Consider the following 22,861-nt stretch of genomic DNA (forward strand, 5'->3'; position numbering starts at 1 on the left):
CAAACTACACAGCACAGACAACATTTTTCTTCCCTCTGCTAGTTTGTCCAGAGAAATTACTGTTGTGCAGCTGTGCACATCTGTGCAGGCCCTGTCCACCACTTTCTATTCCCGTTAGTTAATTTTTAATTAATGGCATTAATGAATGGGTGGGCACCAGCACCACATGATGTACACTATTTGTCCATTTTTAGTTTGGACTTTATAACTCAACATGAGAGGCATGTTGGAAGTGGGCACACATTACAACACAAACAAATAAACAAATAAAGAAAGAGGATATGCACTTTGTCTGTGTGTATTTATGACATTATACTTCTAGATCCCCCACGTTGCTCTAAAATTGTCTTTTCAATTATGTTTCAGATGTTTTGGGGCCCAAGCTCATTGTGACTCTCAATCATGTGCAGTATATATTACCAATGTGTCCATGTGTGAAAACATTAGGCTGATGTTCCTGCTAAGGTGTGATTGAAGCAAACCACATTAGGTCTGACATCAAGATTAAAAATCAATGGCTTGTACAACAAGCTGAAGTAGACAAATGCAGTGAGTCCCTGAGGGTTTAAGAAGTGTCCGTCAACTGTCTGTCTGTGCCTCAGCCTTAAGCCTATCCTATTCCCTATCAACTTGCCCCCCTTCAAAGTGTCAAGTCAGTAAAAAGTTGCTTTAGACAGTGGAGAGTTTACTGAGTGAGTGCAGATGTAGCCTAAGGATGATTTATTAAATGGTGGACTTTATTTTCCTCAAAATTTAATGCAACAGAAGAGAAAAAAAGAAAATGAATTTGAGGATCAAAACAATTCGTTCGCTGAGATATGTTTGCCTATAGATATCTGACAATTGGAATGTTGCGACCCTGACCAGGATAAACAACTTAAGAATGGATGTAGAAACAATTTTTATATGTTTAAGCATTTCCATGGCAAATACGGGGCCTGGTCTAGCTATTGTAGAAGCTTTAACATATTTTCTTCGCATATCATGATTTTATTATCACTGAGAATTTTATTGACAAAATCACCAACCATCAGTGTCTGCTGCTGTGAGCAAATAATTGCACAACATTTTTGATATTTGTTTTGATATTAGATATTAGATTTAGTATTTTCTATATTTGATAATTACCTTGATGCATAATAACAAGTGACATAAGCCCAGCTCATGTCTTTTAAACTTATTATTTATTTTTACAGGGACAATGCACATTGATCAACATCACTGTAAATGTGCCAGTGTTAGCCAAACGGATCGTTTTCAACCATTGTTCCTTGGCCAGATGTTAAATTAGTTGAAGTAATTATTTGGTTTAAATTGTATAAATTCATTTTGTAACAGTCCAAACATTACATTTACTGAATCTGACAAACAGTTATGAAAAGGCCGTCATTTGAACTAATCTACTATTTCCAGGACAACAATGTTGGGGACTGGCCCTAACAGCTGGCAAGATGTGTTATAGCATGGAAACAATCCTATCTAATCAGTAGAGGAGTATTTGCGTTTTTGCCTCAAATTCATCTTGATCAGCACAGATTTGCCTGTTTTTATGTTACACCCTGTTACATAAATGACTATCAGACGTCAGAGACTGTGCTGTGCTGCTTATCAAAGAGAAGTCTAAAAATGTTTATCATGGTGGGACATCGCTTCTGACGGCGGTGTGGTTAGGGTGAGATCAGACTTTTGATATAATAGCAGATAATGTAAATAAACCCATGGCTGCAACAGTACTGAGTTTGTTTGTTGTTTTGCAAAAATGATAAAATGTGTGAGAATCAAATTATCATGAAGCAGTTTGAGTTATTGCATTCAATATGTCTCTGTGATAATTTGTTGGATTAAAGAAGAAATCCCATAATTATAAATCTGTGAATACTTGCATAAGTCATTTCAGTATGGCCTGTTAATGCCACGCTTTTGTCATACTGATGTTTTACACTGACTGACTTGAACTCAGGACTGGATGATAGAATAACTGGGCTGTAGGAGCTGCTGAATGAAGGATATGGCTATACAGTAGCTTATAAGTGGTCCTATGGTTTTCTTGTAAACAAACAAAGTTATGTTTACATTCAGTGTTACTCATCAAAATGCATTGTGTGTATCCTTAAGCTCTGAAAAGTTTGAAACCTGCATTGTTTACATCCATGTTTACAAGCAAAAAACTTCTTTCCAGCCTTTGTCGGTGAATTGTCTGCACATTTGTGCTAAGCTAAGTTAGCCGGAAGCCGGTGGTATCTTCATATTTAGTTTACAGACATGAGTATCGTATTGATCTTCTCATATAACTCTCAGCAAGAAAGTGAATGAGTGTATTTCCCAAATTCCCATGTTGAATTTTCCTTTAATGCTTGACAGGCTCTGTTCCCACATAAGGTTATTTCCCACAAATCATAAAGACAAGGGAACACATCTGTAGCATACTGCTGCCTCTAACAAATGTCAGTTCAGTGAAAGGAATAACCGGAAGTTGCGTCCATAATTCATGCAAAGGTGTCATAGGGCTAGGAATAATGTGGATACATTTCTTCAGTTTGTTCTCTTTGCTTCTCAGGTATATAAAAGGGCACATGAAGACGCAAAGAGTGATCTCTTGAGTGGAGGAGCCAGATAGTGTGAGGAAAGTTGAAAGAAGCAAAAGATAGAGAAGGAGGGTGAAAGAAAGGGGAAAGAGACCAGGAGACATGTCTTAGGTAATGGGAAAACCTTCAACTGAGACAGTAATCTGGGTAATATGTCAGGCTGCTTTCAGCTGGGAAGCTTGACGTTTTCCCAATTAAGCTCGGGTGCAAAGGCAGCTTTTTCCCTAATTGTTTAACATGTAGTTGAACGGCCGAGTAGCTTGACCTGCTTGTGTGTTCTGTAGATCACAGCATGGTGATTGACACAGACGTCCCCCTGGGCTGTCTACACCATGAACTTCATCAGTCTCCAGTTCAGCACCTGCACATGTAAAGAAGGGCCTGTGGCTCTGTTTAAAATGAGAAGCCGAGGAAGGGAGAGGAGGAGGGATAATGAAGCTGTTATCAATACTGGAGGTTATCAGACATGGGTAGTTTTGAAGGAGTCCATTTATCTTCATTATGACTCTAAACGTGTCATTCATAGATCTGTTACGCCCCTGTTATTACAATATGGACCAATTCAAATAGACAGTGAGGAACCTGCCTTATCTGAATTCTTTATTCAGGGTAATGAAACACTTTTCTTCCTGTCTGCTCTATCTGTTCCTTTAAATCCTGCAGTGTGTTCACAGGCGATGTAGGGCTCAAAGAAGAGAAACGTCCAGTTTTGGGCAGTCTTCTATCTTCAACAGTCCTGCATTGGAGTGGCTGATCACCGCTGAGTTTTACTGTGTTTGGCCAGCTTAATGAAACCTTGATTTCCCAAACTCCCTCTCTGTATGTTTCTTCTCTCATCTCTCTGCCCAAAGTCTCTGTGCCTCAGCCAGTGCCAGGAGCTGCCATTTGGTTTTGTTTGTAGAGTGCTCATAGCCAACTGAACCAACAAGCTGACTGATTAAAATGAAAATGGGCCCTCACTCTTGGCCCTCTATTTCTGTCTCTTGTTTTCTCTCTGCTTGGCTGAGGGGGATGTGCTACATACATTGTCCTTTCATGAATAACGGTGATAAACCTCAATATATACAGCTCTGCCACTTGAAGTAAAAACGTAATAAAATAAAAGAATTGTGTGGATGTCAGAGTATGGAAGCGTTTGTGTTTGGGGATTTGAGCTCCAGCACTTCAGCCAAGATTTAACTGCAGAAATGGACATACAGTGCAGACTCAAACATGCAGAAATCCCATCCTCATCATTTGTACACTTTATTATGCAATTGGTTTTCCTCAAACTAAGTATATAATAGCATGTGATCAAAGAGGTGAAGTGGTTCAAAGAAGCAGCTGACAAGAGGTTCCACACATAACAGAGATAGTCAATGTTGTTTGAATTTTAGGTTATTAATTAAAATAGGTGAATCAAGAGACATTAATATATGGATACAACTATCTCCAATTAGTTTCTCATAGTCATCATTCTTGTATTTGGTAATTTTGTAATGATGATTATAGTCAAATCAGAGAAATAAACCATTGTCCTCATTAGTAAATACATTTAATTTAGAATAAAACAGATGTTTATTTTCCTGAACATTTTCTTTGTTGTGTAGTTAAATGGGTTAAAGTGTCCCTTTAAGTCACATTCAGAACCAGGGTCCGTAAAAGATTGCACGCGACTTTGGTGTATCTAAACTTTACTTTGATGTCTTGATCAGCTGCGGTGGCTTTTGTAATGACATTTGGTTAAATCTGTTGGACACAGTTAAAGGACTGCAATTGGCCAAGCCTGTATCACAATACAGAGTGCTTGATGACTGATGTTGGACTTTATGCACACCTGGGAACACACACGAGTCAGTTTTAGCACAATGGCTGCAAAACAAAAGGTAATGTTTACATGTCATTGCTGATTAGACGTTCAGACACATCAGTGATTTACACTGACATGACTGGGTCTAAATCAAGGACTCTGTGCAGCACAGAACAGGATGGTAGGAGAGTTGAAAGTCTGTATAGTTTCTATAATATTTTGAATAATATCTAACTATCTAATCGAATATCTATCTATAATAACCACACAGGTGTCTTTCTCTAACAGAGCTCTTTTGGGTTATAGCCACTCAGGTACATGCTCAGACAATCAGAATGAGCCTCTTCAACCCTTCGGGGTGTTGCCCACTTTTCTTCAGTGACAGCAGACAATACCCTGGATAGCTTCATCAGACCACTCTGCAGAGTTCTGTGCTTCCTGCCACAGTCAACTGCACTGGCTACTGGCTGCTGTATGTGCAATGGTGCTGAGCACACCCCTGCTGGTGTCACACAACTTTCTCACTTACTGGCTCCAGCACAAAGTTTTGTCACACCCAAAAAAGATTTATCCATGACAAGAGTCTGCATTTTAGTCTGCATTACATGTGCTTTTAAATCACTACTACATGAATTTCCTGGTAAAGATATCTGTCTACTTGTTTATTCTACTTTTAATTCAAGCCCCAAGGTGCACTAATATTGAGCCATTATCTTCATTTGCACATCAGGTGTTGGCAAATCAGGTGTAAACCTGAGAGGGCTGCCTTTGCTCTTCCTTCAGCATCATTCTTGCATTTTTATTTTTGCTTTACCTGTTTAGAGCTGTCATTTGCCATGATTATCCAGAAATACACAAATTCAATATTGAAAAAAAAGGCTTTGATTGCATTTTAGTCATGTGTGTATTGTAAGTTTGGGCTGTTAAAGACATAACTAGATGTCACAGCAAGTAAGAATACATCTGATGGAAGAAATTGCCATTTGTTGAGAAAACAGAGGAACTGTCTGTTTTTTGCTTGTGAGTTTCAGAGTTTATAATCAGGAATCTTGTGAACAACATCCCACTGGTGTACTTAGAATTGGTCACACAAGCAATTATAACAGCAACATTTCAGAATAAAGTCTATTCATTTTAGTTAAATGATCAGTGGATTTGTTTGTGAAGTCAAAGTAAATTTGTGTGGTGTTCAACTTTGGTGTTTGAATTTGTGCCACTGACCAATTGCAGAGCCGATTGAGGCTTCTTATGAATAAGAAGTAACACCAATAGAACTTTCCTCTTCATATCCCATCCACAAATGGTGATAGCTGGTAATAGTAGTAAAAAGTATCTACACCACCAAGCTTACAGCACCACGTATTTTGCAAGGATGCACGAATAACTTTAGCTGTGCCACTTTTTGGTGTGTGACTGTGCACAAATGCTCCTTTGCTTTTAATATGTCAAGAGTAAAGAAGCTTTCCCTAAATTTGACATCACATACTGTTCAGACAGACATAAAGGCAATCAAATAGCTCACAGTATTATCGGAGTGTGAGAAACGCTGTAAATTATTCGTCTCGGTGGCAGAACTTTTCCTCACCCAGTTGGATTGAGCACACACTGAGTTTCTGCGCTCGTCATGATCACAGACCTATGTGTGATACCACAGGGCACAATGGGTGACATCCTTAGTAATCAGCACCTGCTGCCTGTGACAACAGAGGTATATCGGCAGACGACATGTCACGTGGTCACATACTGTGTCATGATGTGTGTGGGTTTGATAGGAGAAAGAATAAAGGTGTGAGTCTAGACACGAGAGAAAGGAGATCTCAGTGGGAGAAGGAGAAGCAGTGGTTCACATGCAGAGCTGGTGGTTACTGTGAATGGCTAATGACGAAGAAAGTCATCCACAGTTCTCATATAGGATAGGAAGTCATGGGCGTTAGCTAGCACCCTTCCAGATGCACCAAAGCGTGAATGTCTTCTGTTGGCAAAGTGTTACAACACCTCCCACTGCTTGCGCAGATTTGGCTTTCTATGTGTGTCAGTGGGTGTGTGTGTGTGTGGATGAACCTTCCTTATTTAGGCAAACCTTAATTATATTGCCCACTCACAAGGGCTTGTCTTGCCATTTAGACAATAAAAGTGCACAAGTGTATTAATTATAAAAATAATGCTCTGCACTTAGATTTGAGCACTCCGCTCTATACAGAATTGTTTCCCATACTCCATCTATTTCCTCTCCTGTGCACAGGAGTTCAATTAAATCCTTCATTATCATTTTCTGCTTACCTCCAGGTTGTCAGATGCAAATTGATCCTCTCTTTTCTACACTTTTTAATCAACATCAGCCTGAAGAAAAACAATGCCTCCCACAAGGTAACACTGTTTGTCTTCGATACATAGAAATCAATCTGTCCTGCATTACTGCAGTGTCCATTTATGGTGGAGGAGCTGCAGTATCTGGTAGCTTTGACCCTTTGTTACTGTATACCCCAGGGTGGGAATGAAGTAGTTAGCTCTGTTTGAGTTCTGAAGGAATGAACACTCACGCATGCACACACAAACACACACACACACTGTCCTTGAGCATTTAAGAGAGCGTCTAGTTGAGACAAGGATATTTCTTTCTCTTCTGCATTTGTTAGAAGTTTTCAACAGAGTTTTTTTCTCCTGCTTATAGATTTAAATTATACTTTTTTCCCCCCCCCACTGTTATTGTTTTACATATGATACATTTTTTCTCAGTTTCTAAAAGGCTGTATACATCTGATGGCCAAATAACTAAACCCCTGTAAGGTTTTTAATGTAATAGAGAAACCTATGTGAACACCTCTTCATTTTTGACCAGTTGTGCTCGGGGCACTTTGTGATGTGAGGAGAAATGATCTGTTAAAGAAAAATACCGTATGTGTGCTTTAAATATGCAACAAGGAATTTAACCTATTGTGTTCTTTTCCCCATTTCAAATCATGACATTATGTCCACTATACATTCATTATCAATGTGTGTCATATAGTATCTTTTTAGTGAGTTTCCATGAACTTTGCAATATTTTGCTTTTGGATATACTGCGTTATACTAGAGGCCTGTGTGCATGGATGTGTTTGGTTTTTTGACTCAGCAGGTTCTCTGGCAATTTATGGTGAGAGACTGGCTGCGACCAAAGCTTCAGACGTTCAGGCATTGATCTGTGATATCTGAAAAAATGCAGTGTTCTCTGAGTGATTTGGACTATTAGTTTTTATTAAATTGAGAAAGTGATCTGCTATAGCACCTTCTTTTGAGAAAATGCTTCTGTTGGAATCAATGAACACATACATTTGAAAAATAGAAATGCAGTAATTCAGGGTTTAACAAGAAAGACAGTGAGTCACTGTCCAGTAGCATACAGTAAGAACATGACATAATTCAAAGGGCAGCAGGTGAAAGTTGGCTAGGGGAAATGCCAATTTCAGATGTAGGAGGACTGAAGGTGGGCACAGTTTATCTGGTAATACAAGGAGTTTACATCCTCATAACATAACTGACTTAACTCTGCTACGGTCCTGAACAAGCACTGTTGTGTTGGTCACAATCCACACGAAGTGGTAGAGTTAGTTAAAAAGCCTAATGATGCATTAAAAACTTACCATGTTTCCCTGTTTTTTTTTTTACCTCAGTGAAGCCTACTTACCTTCAGTTCTAACTGGAAACTGTGCAACCTATCTCTCCAGCACAAGTCCTCCAAATTGAATGACCAAATACATCAATTGTCCCAGCCTTGTCTCCTAGAAATTACATTTGTATATTACTGAATTGTTTTCCTAATTATGTTGTGGTGACGTTATCGATGCCTGAGTTATGTTCATGGACAATGTTTCTTTTCGTGAATGAAACAGTACAGTTATGTACCGTGCAGGAGTCACAAGGAAGTAGTTGGGGTGGATGGCGGGTGTACAAAGTGCAGGACTGTCACACCAGAATCCAGGGTTCTCGTCCAGACTCCGTCTGTCATTTCTAGGAGACAGGGCTGATTGTCCATACCCTAGAGCGACACATGCAAGCGTTTCCTGATCTGACGCCCCTATTAGTAAAACAATACCATTTGTCTGTGCTTTCCAAAACCATTGAATAATAAATCCATTTTATGATGTGGCAATGCTCTGTTTAAGGTTTGGTTAGGTTTAGGCACAAACATGACTTCAACGATAAGTGCTTTGTTAAGATTAGGGAAACATTGTGGCAGACTTTGTCACTCTATATTAACGTCACCTGAATTCATAATTACTACGCTACACTAGAGGGCTTTGTCACACTCATGTTCTCTTTTTGTTTTGTTTTTTTCATATTAATGTACCAATATCCACATACATTTTGCCATATTTGCCAAAGTTGGTACATGTTGACACACACTGGTTCAGCATTGGTGGTATCAGTTCAGTTTGAGGTCCTGATGTCAGTGACACTTCAGGAGAATCTCAGTACATTGTGTGTGAGTGTGTTTACCCCGGAGAGACAAAAACTGTGCAGTGCATTTTCAACACTGGTTTGGTCTTTACAGATTTTACAGTATAAACCCTGTCTCTGTTGAGGTTAGTCAAATATTTAGTGCTGTGTTAACACTGCAGTATATGAAGCTTGAACATCCACGATTCAACAGCAGCGCTGGTAATTCAAGTGAATAATACTGCCATGTCTGGTTATAAAAAAAATTATCCTACAAGCATAAGTAATCATTCTTTATATGAGATGTGGTCTCAGTTATTTGACCATTTTCGTGATGCACATAATAAGAGATACAGCTGTCAAGAGGCCAAATGGAGAAGCTAAGTTCAGTACTAGGTCAACCCTGAAACAATTCATGGGAAAGTGACAGCACTGTCGTCAATAGCTGCATTTCAGAGACACATTAGAGAGAATCATTAGGGAGTCATGGTGAATGTCATATTAGGAATCCTTGTATTAACAAAACATTGCAGTGTTTATGTTGTTGTTGTTATTGTTTTTGTAGACCCACAGTGTCACCTTCGATATCTATTTTTGGGAGACAATAAAATACATTGACTAGACCTGCCAGTTAAATCATGTATTATTTGTCATTTCCATATCCTTCATAGTGTCATTTTCCCTCTCTGGTGAATGATTTTTGTCTACAAAAAATATTTTCCCTTTTGAATCACAGACTGTAGAGTCCAGAAACTAATTCAACCACATATTGTAGAGTATTAATGAATACCCAGCTGCCCCATATGTTTGCAGCTTGAATTATAGGAAATGGGGCCAGCTCTCTTTTGTTTGGAGCTGTACTGGTTTTGATTGTTGAATAAGCAAAAATAAATTGAAACTGTCTATGATGATCATTGTAGAATTTTTTGAACAGCTGAGTGTGTTGAGGTAATGAATGTCCATTTTGGTAAAAACAGTCTGCTCTTGTTTACATATCACATTTCAGACACAGTGGGCATTAAAGCAACCCACAGCTGGATAGTGGTTTGATTCCTTTTGCATAACAGCTTTTCTAGTAAAAGTAGTATGAGCACACTACAGTATGTGCCTATTATGCACAAAACTTCAATTACAGTAGATATGTTGCATTGCTGTATAGATACAGATTTACTCATTTGAGTCACAAAGCCTTTTAAAAACAAAAACAAAAACACACTGATTTTTATTCACACATTTCTGTTTTACGCTCAACATATGTTGCCGCTAACAAAGACAATGAAACAAGGGGTTTGAAGATAACCAGAAAGCAATCAACATTTGGCGGCAGTTGTCAACCAGCGAATGATTTATGTCCGATCGCAGCTCTGGTTTGCCTCTCCTCTTGCCAGTCAGCGACTGGTGTGTTGTTGTGAAGCAGAGGTGCTGCTCACGGTTTGATTGGAGTGGCGTGGAGCTGCAGCACATGAAAAAAGAGCCAGTGTCACCTTGTCACTCTCAGGCACACTGCCAAACTGCTGGCAGGGGGTTGGAGCGGGCATGTTGCTGAGGAGAGGTGTGTGTTGAGCGCTGTGGTGATGAATCATTGTGCTGTTCCACTCTCTCCCCTACCCCTCCTCTCCCCAAGTCTGTCCCACACCCCACCCTCCACCTCACCCCATCACTAACACTGTAATTATCCGCCTGTGGAGGGTGGGACATCTGCAATAACACTAGAGTTTGATCATTTGTGTGTATGTGTTGAAGACGAGGGTGACTCACTGAGTAAAGGAGAACGGTGTTGAAGAGGGTAATTTAGGGTTAAATTGGTGATCCTGTTGTTCTGTGTGAGCTTGCATCTCCATTATTGTTGAATAATTTTCATAAGCAACTCAGTGATTCTCAATCCCTGTTGTCAGAAAGTTTGCAGTAGATGCTCTTCCCGACCCAAAGCTCTGCCCATATGAGGCCTACTCCTGCTCCTCCCCCAGGTCTGCACTTACTCGAGATCCTGCAGCTGATCAGGCCAGGGTTTATGTGTGGCACATCTGATCAGAGACTAAGAGTTGAATGTGGAGTTACCCACGATCAAGGTCTGCGCCGAAATAGATGCTCCCATAGCAGCAGGGATGTCAAAACAGCAAAAGCTCTGTGGTGGAGAGGAAAGGTGGGTGGAGGTGACCCTGAGGGACTTGGGCTGTTGGCGACAAACATGCTCAGTTACAGCAATGGCTGCTGGCAATCGGGAGTGATAGTGATGGTTTCCAATGCTCGATCATCCTGTGGACTACCACTCACTGGTTCACTGATGGAGCAAAATGGTCGCTGCTTTTTCTATAAAACAACACCACTGATTTATTAAGTAGTTGATTGAATGTGGACAATATCCATGTAGTTTGGAAGTTTTGTATATGCATGTAGCATCACATTCTTACATTACAGATAAGCTACAGATAAACAAGAAGGATGTTACTGGGATCATCTATTGTCATCGATTAAGAAAAGAAAGTGACGATTTTATGTTTTTCTCTGTTTTATACTTTATACTCTATACTTTGGTTGGGACATATCAAGCAATTTGCAGACATCATTCTGGGCTCTGGGAAATCTGTGATGGGGATTGATAATAAAAATAACAGTTGTAGCCACAATAATCCTGTCTTTATTTAAACAAGTGTCTGCTGTGCAATCTGAATTAAAACAAAACTGTGAACTTGCAATCAGAACCCAAATGTACTAACTAACTGGAAGTCTGGGAGAACAGTCCTCCACAGCCAAGCAGTCTGTTGTTGGGTGTTGCTGCGTCACTTCTGAAGCTCGTCCTGTTTGCTTTATTTCTCTGTTGTCTGCAATAATCAACAATAAACCATAATGTGTCTGCATGTTTTGTAACTCGAGCTTTCTTTAGATTGTATGTGGGGAAACAATCTGTTGGACTGAAACTTTAAGGCTCTTGCTTTTCGTGGAGCCTCAGCAAGGTCACTGAACTGCAGTGCTAATTATCACCTGAGGGTGCTAGCTCTTCTCCGGGGACTGGGAACCCACCACCCAGCCTGTGCATTTAGGACCTGGAGCGAGAGGCATGTGTATTAGTATGTGTGCAGGTTGCATGTACTGTATGTATTTGCTTACATTACATGTTCCTGAGGAACGAATGTTCATCAGAATCTACGCTGTGTGTTTTCTGTGTGTGTGTGTGATTGTGAATGATCCCCCATGGATTGTCATGGTGCTGAAGTCTAGTTAAGCACTTCTTAAGATAGCTGCGCTATCTGTCTTGTCTCGGTGGATTCCCTCCCTGATTTCTGTGAAATGAGACAATATGAGAGACCAGCCGACATCTCATTTGAAGACTAATTAGGTTATTCAGAAGGCGGGCGAGGGTGTGCATTGCATTAATGGTTTAATATGTGCTCTTTGAGATGATGAATATTGAGAAACATTTATGCTGCATGGGTGAATGAAAATACATAGTGTTAAGTGTGTAGGGTAAATGTTTCATTTAGATCCTGGTGGAAGCAATCTGCGTATCTGCTTTAAAATTCTCACGATATAATTGGTGGGATAGACTGTATATAACACTGCATCATGTTTGCTGACACACAGTTGATTTCTCAATGCTGAAAAAAAAGATGACTGTGAAATGCGTTTAGACAGCAGAGGCAGAAACATCTGTGAAGTCAGGAGTGTGAAGATGAGATAAAAAACATCTGAGTCTGTCTTTTTGTCTCTCTGACTCTCCTTTCCAACCCCCTCTCATATAAACATGACAAGGTTAAGAGAAGGTTATAAATTTAAGGAAGCTGAAATGTGATGGCTGATTTGAATGTGCGACATGCTGTGTGAAGTTTTTTCCTGTTAATGTGTGGGGCATTAATTGAGCAGCCACATGAGAGGAGATGACACTTCATGTCATACATGTTAGCCCCACTCAGCTTGCCCCTTTACTACTGACTCTCTCATCTCTAGGGGAGCAGCACAAGAGGATTCTTGCCTCATGTGTCAACATACAGAAAAAAGTAGAGAGAGCATGAAACACAGACAGAGCGATAGTGAGAGAGAAAGCCCTGAGGGGGCAGAAGGGTAGCAGGAGAGAAGGCAGATCCTTCACATGACCTCCATGTACATCCACTGGTGCTACTTGGAGCACAAACATTGGCATGGCATCCAGAGGATATGGAAATTCACCCATGTCAGCCATTATCAGCTCATGGATTTGATATTTCTAGTCAGCTGAGATGGTCTATTCATCCATGAGCACCCCCTTCTCTGTTAAGCCATCAGTCTTTCTGACCCTTGTAATTAGCACACAAAGCACAGGGATGGAAAGAGCTAGCTTCAATTGGTCCCTGTGAGACTGTGGTCTCAGCCCATAAATAAGATATTGCCGCATAGACAGTATTTTACTGAAAGCAGAGAATAGATTTGTCTCCTGGCAGACACAGCAGATATTTCATCCAGGGTATGCCTGCGGCTTAGAGCCTTGTTGGTATTAGTGTGCCTAAAAGTTGTTGGGAGCTTACAGTCCACATGGGAATACTTTCACAATATCAATTACTTCAAACACACAGAGGCACTCGCAGGGATTTACACACACATTCACCGCAAGCCACAAGATAAAAAACAGAGGAAACCGGTTGGTGACAGTTAGGGAAATTACATGACAACTGACTCTTGTTTTTCTAATTGGCTCAATCCGTACTAATTCTGTTCTATTATGGTAGGAAATGAGCGTGATACTGCAGGGAGGCCTCCGTCTCTCCCCTCAGGGAGCAGGCAGCTCTACACAGCACAGCACTCCCATCTTCCCTGGTACCCCCCACCAGCAGGGAGTAGAGGGCAGCCGGGTGAAGTAGTTGAATAACTAACAGCAGATTACTATTTGGCTGACTCCAGCTCATTGGATAGACAGGAATGCTTAGACAGCGCTGGCTGGCAGGCTGGCAAACAGCGGACTGTATGGAAGCTTGCTGGAGAAAGCCGGAGCTGAGGACTAACGCTCACGGTGGGTTGTACTAGTAGTCTAAGCTACACTACAGATAGTATAAGAGCAGCGGATAAGGCAAGAGACAGTGTAATCTCACAGGGGACCGATTTGCCACCATTTCTGAGTTCTTCTGATCGTGTAGTTTAATGACTTTAATGACTTGTAGAAAAATTCTGAAAGCAGTTAAAAGGCTTTGAGAATTAAAGAAAGGCTTTTGGAGGTCAGGGAATAGTTTTGGGGGGGGTTTGGAGGGAAGCGAAAGTCTGTACAGTTGGGTTTGTGTGGAGTCCACTCAGGGCTGTGACTGCAGCACTGCATCCCAGCTGCTTGTCTTTGTTCCTGTGAAAAGGACAGGAAGTGTGTGGCAGTGTGGAGGAACTAGTTTACTTATTCATCAGGTTTTCAAGTTCTAGCGGACGCAAGGTTTCTCAGGGATGATAAATGGCATCCGAAGGCCTAGGTGGATGAGGAAGAGGAGGAGGTAAATAATGGAATAGCCTGACAAACAAAGGAGGCTTCATGATGCATTGTCTGAATGTGAAACAAAGCCACAGGTGTGTGTGTGTGTGTGTGTGTGTGTGTGTGTGTGTACTTGTACTTTCTACATAGTGAGGACTGAAACACATTTTTTACCTACAGACATTTTGGCCGGTCCTCACAACTTCAAAGGGCTGTTTGAAGGTTAAGACATGGTTTTAAGGGTTAGGTTAGAATAAGGTGAGGGTGAGGGTTAGGCATTTAGTTGTGATGATTGTGAAGGTTAGGGAATGCAATATGTGAATGACAGTCTTCACCACAAAGATAGAAGTACAAGGATGTGTGTGTGTGTGTGTGTGTGTGTGTGTGTGTGTGTGTGTGTGTGTGTGTGTGTGTGTGTGTGTGTGTGTGTGTGAGTGTGAACAGGATTGATGGTTGAAACTGAAACTCTCCTTGTCTCTCCATCACTGCTAGACCCCTGCAGGAGCATTTAGGCGGCTTTTGAAGTGAGCCTTGCAGCACCACCTCTGTAAAGTGACTGTGTGGATGAAGTCGGTACATTTGGGCAGGGATAGAAAATAGAATAAATAAATATATAAAAGAAGGAACGTCCCCCCAGAGTGGAAATGTAACTCTAATGCAGCAGGAGGAGGTGGACAGGAAAGCTATTAAGGCTAACCGAGGGCCTGGGGTCCACTCAGGTTTTACACTCCTACTCAGGGCTGCACCGTATGTATCCCTGATACACATTCTCTCTCTCACACACACATCCTCTCAACCTCTCAGCTCCGTTCCATCTGAACTCTTTCTCAGCGCTGAGCTGAGCAGACTCAAGGAAACGGTTCATTTAAATGTACATAATTTGCTCTCGGAGGCTCACTCTTGGTCTCACTGTTCCCCTGTGGCGCCTCAGAGAAACAGCCCAGGAGAGACAGACAGAGAGAAAGGATTTTATCCTGGAAGAATCCAGTGGCCTGGACAGAAACACGGGCTGGTAAAAGCCAGGCAGAGTAAGAACTTCAGGTACACTGGGCATTCATCCCCTGGGGACTTTGATGCCAACGTATGTTTTCATCTTGTCTTGCCACCAGATTCCTTATACTGGAAAAGCTCAAACACAATGCTGTGCATTTATCACACTAAGGTGTAAAAAAAAAAATGTTTTGAAAAGAATAGATGCCTTCTCCTCTGGAGAATTTAGCAACTAATGTATGTAGCCATTTTTTTTTTATTTACCTTTTTCTGACAAATGGAGCAATACACTAGAGCAGCAACAATAAGCAGCAACTATTTTGATTGATTAATTATTTAAGCCCCGTATTAGCCAAAAACATTGCTGTTCTTAGCCTCTAAAATATGAAAATATGATATTATAAATTGAATATCTTTGGGTTTTGGACTGTTGGTCAGACAAAACAAGATATTTTGGATGTGACCTTGGACTCTGAAAACTGGGACAGACTTTCTTTCTTTTTTTTTTCAGACATTTTATAAACTGAATGATTAATCAACTAAAGGTCCAGTATATAACATTTAGGGAGAAGCTATTGGCAGAAATGGAAAATAATATGTATAAGTATGTTTTAATTAATGTATAATCACCTTAAAATAAGAATCATTGTGTTTTCATTACCTTAGAATAAGCTGTTTTTATCTACAGAGGGAGCGGGTCCCATTCCACGGAGGTCGCCATGTTGCACCGCCATGTTTCTACAGTAGCCCAGAACAGACAAACCAAACACTGGCTCTAGATAGGGCCGTTCGCTTTTTTCGCGGCCACCATAGTTTCTCCTTCATGCGGTATTCAAATTGTTGCAAACTGCAATTTCAATGCTAGATGCCACTAAATCCTACAAACTGGACCTTTAAATATGAAAATATTCATTAGTTGTAGCCTTACAATACACCATCAGGAATTTGCATATCAGCACACACGTGCACACACTTATACAAATGCAAAAAAAAAGGAAAACCCAACAGGTAATACAGGTAACAGGGTGAGAGGCAACTCAGGGTGAAAAGAGGAAGACAGGAAAGAGGGGAATTGGAAGAGAGTGAAAAGTGATTTGGCCTTTGTCAAAGTCAACACTTGGCCTTTTGCAGATCAGGAGGTGATTGTGTTGACTGTGTTGCACAAGCTAGTGTGTTGTCAGAGTGTGTAAGATGCACGCTGTGTCAGAATTACTGCAAGACGTCAGAATATCAGTCATCTGTTTGCTTGTGTCTATGTGTGAGGGTTTTCATAACCTCCGGATTTATACATGCTCAGTCTTTACACTAACACTGACCCGTATTCGTCAGGGGAGTGGTGGAGCTTTGAGCATTTGTCTGTTCTCCAAGAACAAAGAAAACAAAGCAAACAAATCCTCATAATTTATTCTATTTGGGCTGAGTCAACTCATATCAAATAATGAGTAAATAACTAGAGGGATAAAATACATGCTTTGAACATATTGTCAGCATGACTTGAGTCATTGTAATAGGAGTAAAGATAAAACATGCAACAATACAAGCAAAAATGTCTTTTCAATCAAAATTGTGGCCAAATTCTCTCACTGAAATTAACCATACTAGAAATATATTTGTTAGACTTAAGACCCAAGGAACCAAGGGGGGAAAATACATTTATTGATATGTGAAAAGGTTCAAAAGTTAATGTACTGGTACACTGCTCACAACTTTGCAAGGTACGGCTGAAATAAAACAGGAGAAATGTACCCTCCCATGTGCTGTTAAAAGTTCAGACTACTCTCCCCTGAGCAAAAAGAAAAAATATACAGCCCACTCACACTGTTTGTATTAGTGAGAAGGTGCTCTTTAAAAAGACAAACTCACTATGATGAGTTTTCCATTGTTTTGTAGCTCCTATGTAACATACTAATCACTGTTTTATTTCTCTTCTATATTTATGTTCTGCTTCCCTGCTCTGATCTGCTCTTCTTTGCTACGTGCTATGGCTGTAATAAAGTGTTCATGTGCTGTCTGTCCAAACTTATCACCTCCTGAGGAAAGACTTTTATTTTGAAGCACCTAAATTGATTGAATCACAGAGCAGCTACTAATTCCTTGTTAGATAAAAACTAGTCTATATCTAAATTTTTTATCTGTTTGCAGGTTGTGATTGTGGTTCCTCACTGGCGTCACAACATAATGTAAAATCAACATTAGTTGCTTATCAACATTGAGATTAAAACAGTAAAACTAAATATTTCTTGAATGCAGAGTGAGGAGTGTTTAAAAAAAAAGACAAAACAGCCAGCAAATAACTGCTCCATTACTTCTGCCATTAAAAGCCTTAAAGTTTTAGGCTGTGACATTTTTTATTGCTAAGGTTTGCAAAAGCTTATGAAAGCTTCAGAACAAGGTCTGTCTTCAAAGTCCACAATCTCTCAGGACATGTATCTGAACAATTAAAGAGCGAATAAGTTACAAATTGGGGCTTTAATAGTATTATCAATAAACTTTATGCAAACAAAGAGGACATTGCAAAAGCAATAACCTTTTCTACCTGTTTATATGTTACATAACAGAGACAATATTAAATACAAAGAAATATTATGCGCTAATCAGTGTCCGGGGACGTACAGTATACAATTAATAAATTAAGATGCAGCTTTTGGGCCCTACGTCTAAGAAACATGGCTGTTCTCTTTGTAAAGATGATACATAATAATAATAATCTGGAGATAATTGAACCAAACTCTTTCTATTATTTCATCGCTGGAGTCAACAAATCCATTTTCTACATCGGTCTGTCCTATAATGGTTGTAGCATACATTGGTTGAGAGATGGGGGACACTCTGGACGGGTCTATCACACGACTAACACATATAGTTGAGATAATTGTGCAATATCTTGTGTTAATACTCCTGTGCAGTATACCCTTTCCAGTTTAAAATTCCCTATTTATTGATATTGATATTTATCCATACCTCTACTACTGCTGTGCAATATCCTCTGTCTCATTATAAATAAGCTACACTTAACTTGACAGTTCATGCACTATTACTGTATACTATATTATAATCATCAACCGGTAAACCCACTTTGTACTTCACACTTATTTTATTTTATACTTATACCCACTTGGTACTTAATTTATTTTCTGACCTGTATTATAGTGTATTATATTTAAAAAAATAAAATAATGTTTAAGAAGCAATCCTTAAGCAACCAGATGGTGTAGTTTTAATTAATCCTGCAATTGGCAAATTAGAATATTGTTAGTCCTGCTCTCGACCCCTCTGCTGGCCAGGTTCACAACCCAACACCATGAACTGTCTACATAAACGACATGTAGCCCCAGCCTGAAGTAACTGGAACTTGTAAGATCCACCCCATGCTTACACAGGCCATCTAATGTATCAGCGGTGGTGATGAGACTGAGTACAGGGCTGTGGTGGGTAACTTTGTCTCATGGTGTGAGCAGAACCATCTGCAGTTCAACGCGATGAAGTCTAAGGAGCTGGTTGTAGACCTACTAAGGGCCAAGGCACCAGTGACCCCGGTTTCCATCCAGGGGTTCAGTATGGATATTGTAGAGGATTACAAGTACCTGGGAGTACACATGGACAATAAACTGGACTGGGCTAAGAACACTCAAGCTCTTTACAGGAAGGGCCAGAGCCGCCTCTATTTTCTGAGGAGGCTGAGGTCCTTCAACATCTGCCGGACAATGCTGAGGATGTTTTATGAGTCTGTGGTGGCCAGTGCTATCCTATAGGCTGTTGCATGCTGGGGCAGCAGGTTGAGGGTAGCGGACGCTAACAGGCTGATCAAACTGAACCGTAAGGCCAGTGACATTGTGGGGGTGAAGCTGGACTCTCTGTCGGTGGTGTCAGAGAGGAGGACGCTGGCCAAACTACATGCCATCTTGGACAGTGTCTCACACCCACTCCATGACGTGCTGGTCAAACAAAGGAGCACCTTCAGTGGAAGTCTCATCCCCCCAAAATGCACCACAGAGCGCCACAGGAAGTCATTCCTGCCTGTGGCCATCAAACTCTTTAACTCCTCCCTCTAAGTGTCAGTCTGTATGACCCTAGGTCACTAAACTGGGCATTGGATCATTAACATCACTGCAATACTTGAAATAATAGTGCAATATTCTCTGTTTAATACTCCTGTGCAATATACTCTTTTCAGTTTAATATTCCCTATTTATTGATATTTATTCATACTTCTATTACTGCTGTGCAATATCCACTGTCTCATAATCATCTTAATAAGCTTAACTTGACAGTTCATGCACTATTACTTATTACTTATATTATTACATTGTATTATTATACCTTACATACTTATCATCAACCGGTAAATCCACTTTGTACTTTACACTTATTTTAATTTTATACTTATATCCACTTTGTACTTAATTTATCTTGCCTGTATTATAGTGTATTATATTCTGATTTGCTTAGAACTTCTATTCCTGTGTGCACTGATGTGATCAGCTGTAACAAAAGAGTTTCCCCTCGGGGATCAATAAAGTATTTATGATTCTGATTCTGATTCTGATCAATCAATTACAAAAGCACCTGTTTGCCTATCCTTCATTATTGTTGTTGCTATAACCTCCCTGCAATTTAGCTATTGACCTGTATTTGATATCTGTAAATGGTATATTTCCACAAAACATCTTAGATATCACTGAAAAAATTGAAATATGTACCTTGTTGGTATATGCTGAATATATGTGAAAGTATAAGGAACTGGTGTACATTTTAGTAAATCTGACAGATGACAAAACAAAGCATATGATTGGTTTGGATTTTAATGGATGTTTAGCCATCAGTCAGAATCATGTATTTCTGACTCACACATATTGACAGTGAAATTACAAAGACAAATAGTGTATATTAACATAGACCTAAAACTGAACTGCAAATCAATTTCCAAAACTGAGTTTCAGCATTTCAAAACTTGCCTTCATGCTTTCAAATTATGGCAGTGATATCACTTTTAAGTACATTGAACTTAGCATAACATTTGTAACTGTTGGCAACCACAAGGTTTTAGACAACTATAGTAATTTATCACATTTCCATAATAATTAGCCAACTGTGAGTCTCATACCCGCCTCTAGGAAGGCAGTCAGCAGCTGCTTCAGAGAGCACCAGACAAACACTGACTGGCAATTGTGACTTCAAAGTAGTACAATTTATCATTTGGAAAAAAGAAAGATTATAAGGGGTATTAGTTAACTCTTTGGGAAATGTCATCATTTCCATTTTAATTTACAACAGATTGTTTTACTTTATTACTCAAAAAAGAAAAAAGACAGGCATTCCTGCAGAGCCTGCATTTAAGTGAAATGCAGGTTAAAAAATGTTCATGATCACTTGGACTTCATACGTTCATGCATTGTGTAAATTTGGCTGCATTTGCACAGTGCATTTATGAATTATTTGGCAACAAGTTATTTGAAAACATTTTTTTTGGGTCATTCAAATATGTTACCAAATTTGGTGAAGATAGGATTAAATTTGTGCTTGTCTTCTTGCTTTGCAGAGAATTTATAATCTAGTTTGCAGAAATGTCACTGACCTATATGGAGAGACACATGTTCGGACAATTTATCCAGGAAAACAAATGCTTCTGCATGTCATTTAATTCATAATCAATTCTAGATTGATTGACGTATGCAGGTTAAGACCATGTGATAATGGTCAAAAGCTCCAGAGCAAGCGAGTGAGTGGACTCTTAGTTGAGATTGTTTTTTAGTAGATTCTTGAGATAGCCTGCAAACTAGAAACCCCCTTACATTAATAAAAAACAATACAGTCCAGTAATAAATATGACCTTTGTGAAAGTTGTTGATTCAACTTTTAAAACTGTAGTTTGTTTCGACTCCTCTATATATGTAAATTAGGTTTTTCATATATATTTTATAAAATATTAGAAACACCTTTCAATATAATGGAATTCAATACAACAACACCACGAAATCTACTGTATATCTGTAAAATCTAGTTATACAACCCTGGGTTGTAAAATGATCAATAAATCTATCTTGTATCTTTTAAATACAGCCTAAAACATACCATAGTACTGAGTCAACACACAATTAAAATAGTAGTTTCAACAAAAATTCAAGCTAGTATTTCTAGCAGGGCTATTTTATTGCATTAGATCATACAGGTGTTCCTATATTTCAGGTCACTCCGCGTATGAGATATGTTGGGTACAAAAATTATAGATAGATACAATATCACTGAACCTAAGTGCACCAAGTTTAAGCAGTTTCAGCTTTGCTACAGTTTCATTAGTGCAACTTTGTATGACCTTGGTTGGACTAACCAAGCTGCATTAAAAGGTTTTACATGCAACTGCGGCCTTAGGGTGGGCTTACTGATGACTGATCAACAGGAAGGACCACAGAGACCCCGAATGGTCCCTTAAATAGCTTTCACCTCCTTCCATCTGCCCACTTCCCTCAGGTTACTTTCTAAACAACTCTCGAATCCTCACCAACACCCTGGTTCTGAAATATGTTTCAGACTGTTTTTGTAACAACTTAGTTTGGTGTCTCTGAGTCATTTTTTTCTGAATGATTACTGTCACTGGCAAAGTCTAATTAAGGCATGTAGCAGTGTTACTTTGTTTTTTTTTTATTAATACAGAGAAATACAGATTTTCCAGCATTTTTTTATAGTACACGCCTGTATACAGTCATACTAGAAACCACAGGCTCAATGAGCTGTAGCAAATAATCTGGCCTTTGGCTGAAGCACTCTAGTCCTTGCCAAACTTTTCCGGCTGTCATGGCAACGGGTGACATTTTCAGTCGAGTGCGTTTATCACCTCACACCCTCCTTGCTATGTACGCCTCTGACATTTTGGAAGGGGCGGAGCTGGCACAGTGTACAGAAGCAGCTCTGCTGCTGGCTTAGAAGCCTCTGTTGGTATCTTCATGTGTTTGTTAATGAACGGAATTTACTGTATGTTTGTGTGCTCATGTGTATGCATGTATGTAGATCAGTGTTGCCATGTGTTTGTTCCCCTCAGGAGCTGATTTCTCACTTAAGCTGTTGCATCTCATTGCTGTGCGTTGTGATGCCAAGTGTTGAATATTAAAAAAAAAAAACAAGTAGTGGTACCATGTAAGTTATCCATTATGGAAACAATTTAGCCATGTTTGCATGTTTCATCTTATCTCATATTGGATGCATGATGTGAAAAAATCTATTCTATTAATGTGTGTATGTGTTCAAATGTGTGTAAACAGACCTTGTGCTTAAGCCTCTAGCCCAGTAATTGAAAATTGAATAGAACAGTGAAGTTGTGGGCTCATGGCTCATGGCCTAATTTGGCAGATGGCTCACTGAATCTCTCCATGGAACCATTCCCTCAAGTGTGTGTGTGTGTGTGTGTGTGTGTGTGTGTGTGTGTGTGTGTGTGTGTGTGTGTGTGTGTGTGTGTGTGTGTGTCTGTGTGTGTATTTCTGCTTGTGTAACTCCTCAGAGACAAAGACTCCTCAATGCGTCCTTTTAACGATTCAAGTTTACATCCTGATCAGCATTGGAAGTTGGAAGCCACATACAGGTGAGGGGTACTGGTGTTGATTTAGTTTATTCTCTCTCAGGCCTCCACCTTGCAGGGGCTCATTCTCCTGTTTATTTGAAACTTTG

General features: G+C 39.8%; 1 long non-coding RNA gene across 6 annotated transcripts in view; it reads left to right on the forward strand.

Annotated features, from left to right (window-relative positions):
- LOC122868342 overlaps positions 1-22,861 on the forward strand; it is a 67,282-nt gene that overhangs the window by 37,568 nt on the left and 6,853 nt on the right. For all 6 annotated transcript variants that reach the window (XR_006376084.1, XR_006376086.1, XR_006376087.1 and 3 more), the window contains exon 4: positions 22,695-22,775. This is a non-coding gene — a long non-coding RNA (uncharacterized LOC122868342). The remainder of the gene's footprint in view (positions 1-22,694; positions 22,776-22,861) is intronic.

The sequence above is a fragment of the Siniperca chuatsi genome, linkage group LG21 (assembly GCF_020085105.1).
Source record: "Siniperca chuatsi isolate FFG_IHB_CAS linkage group LG21, ASM2008510v1, whole genome shotgun sequence".
In the NCBI taxonomy this organism is placed as follows: Eukaryota; Metazoa; Chordata; class Actinopteri; order Centrarchiformes; family Sinipercidae; genus Siniperca; species Siniperca chuatsi.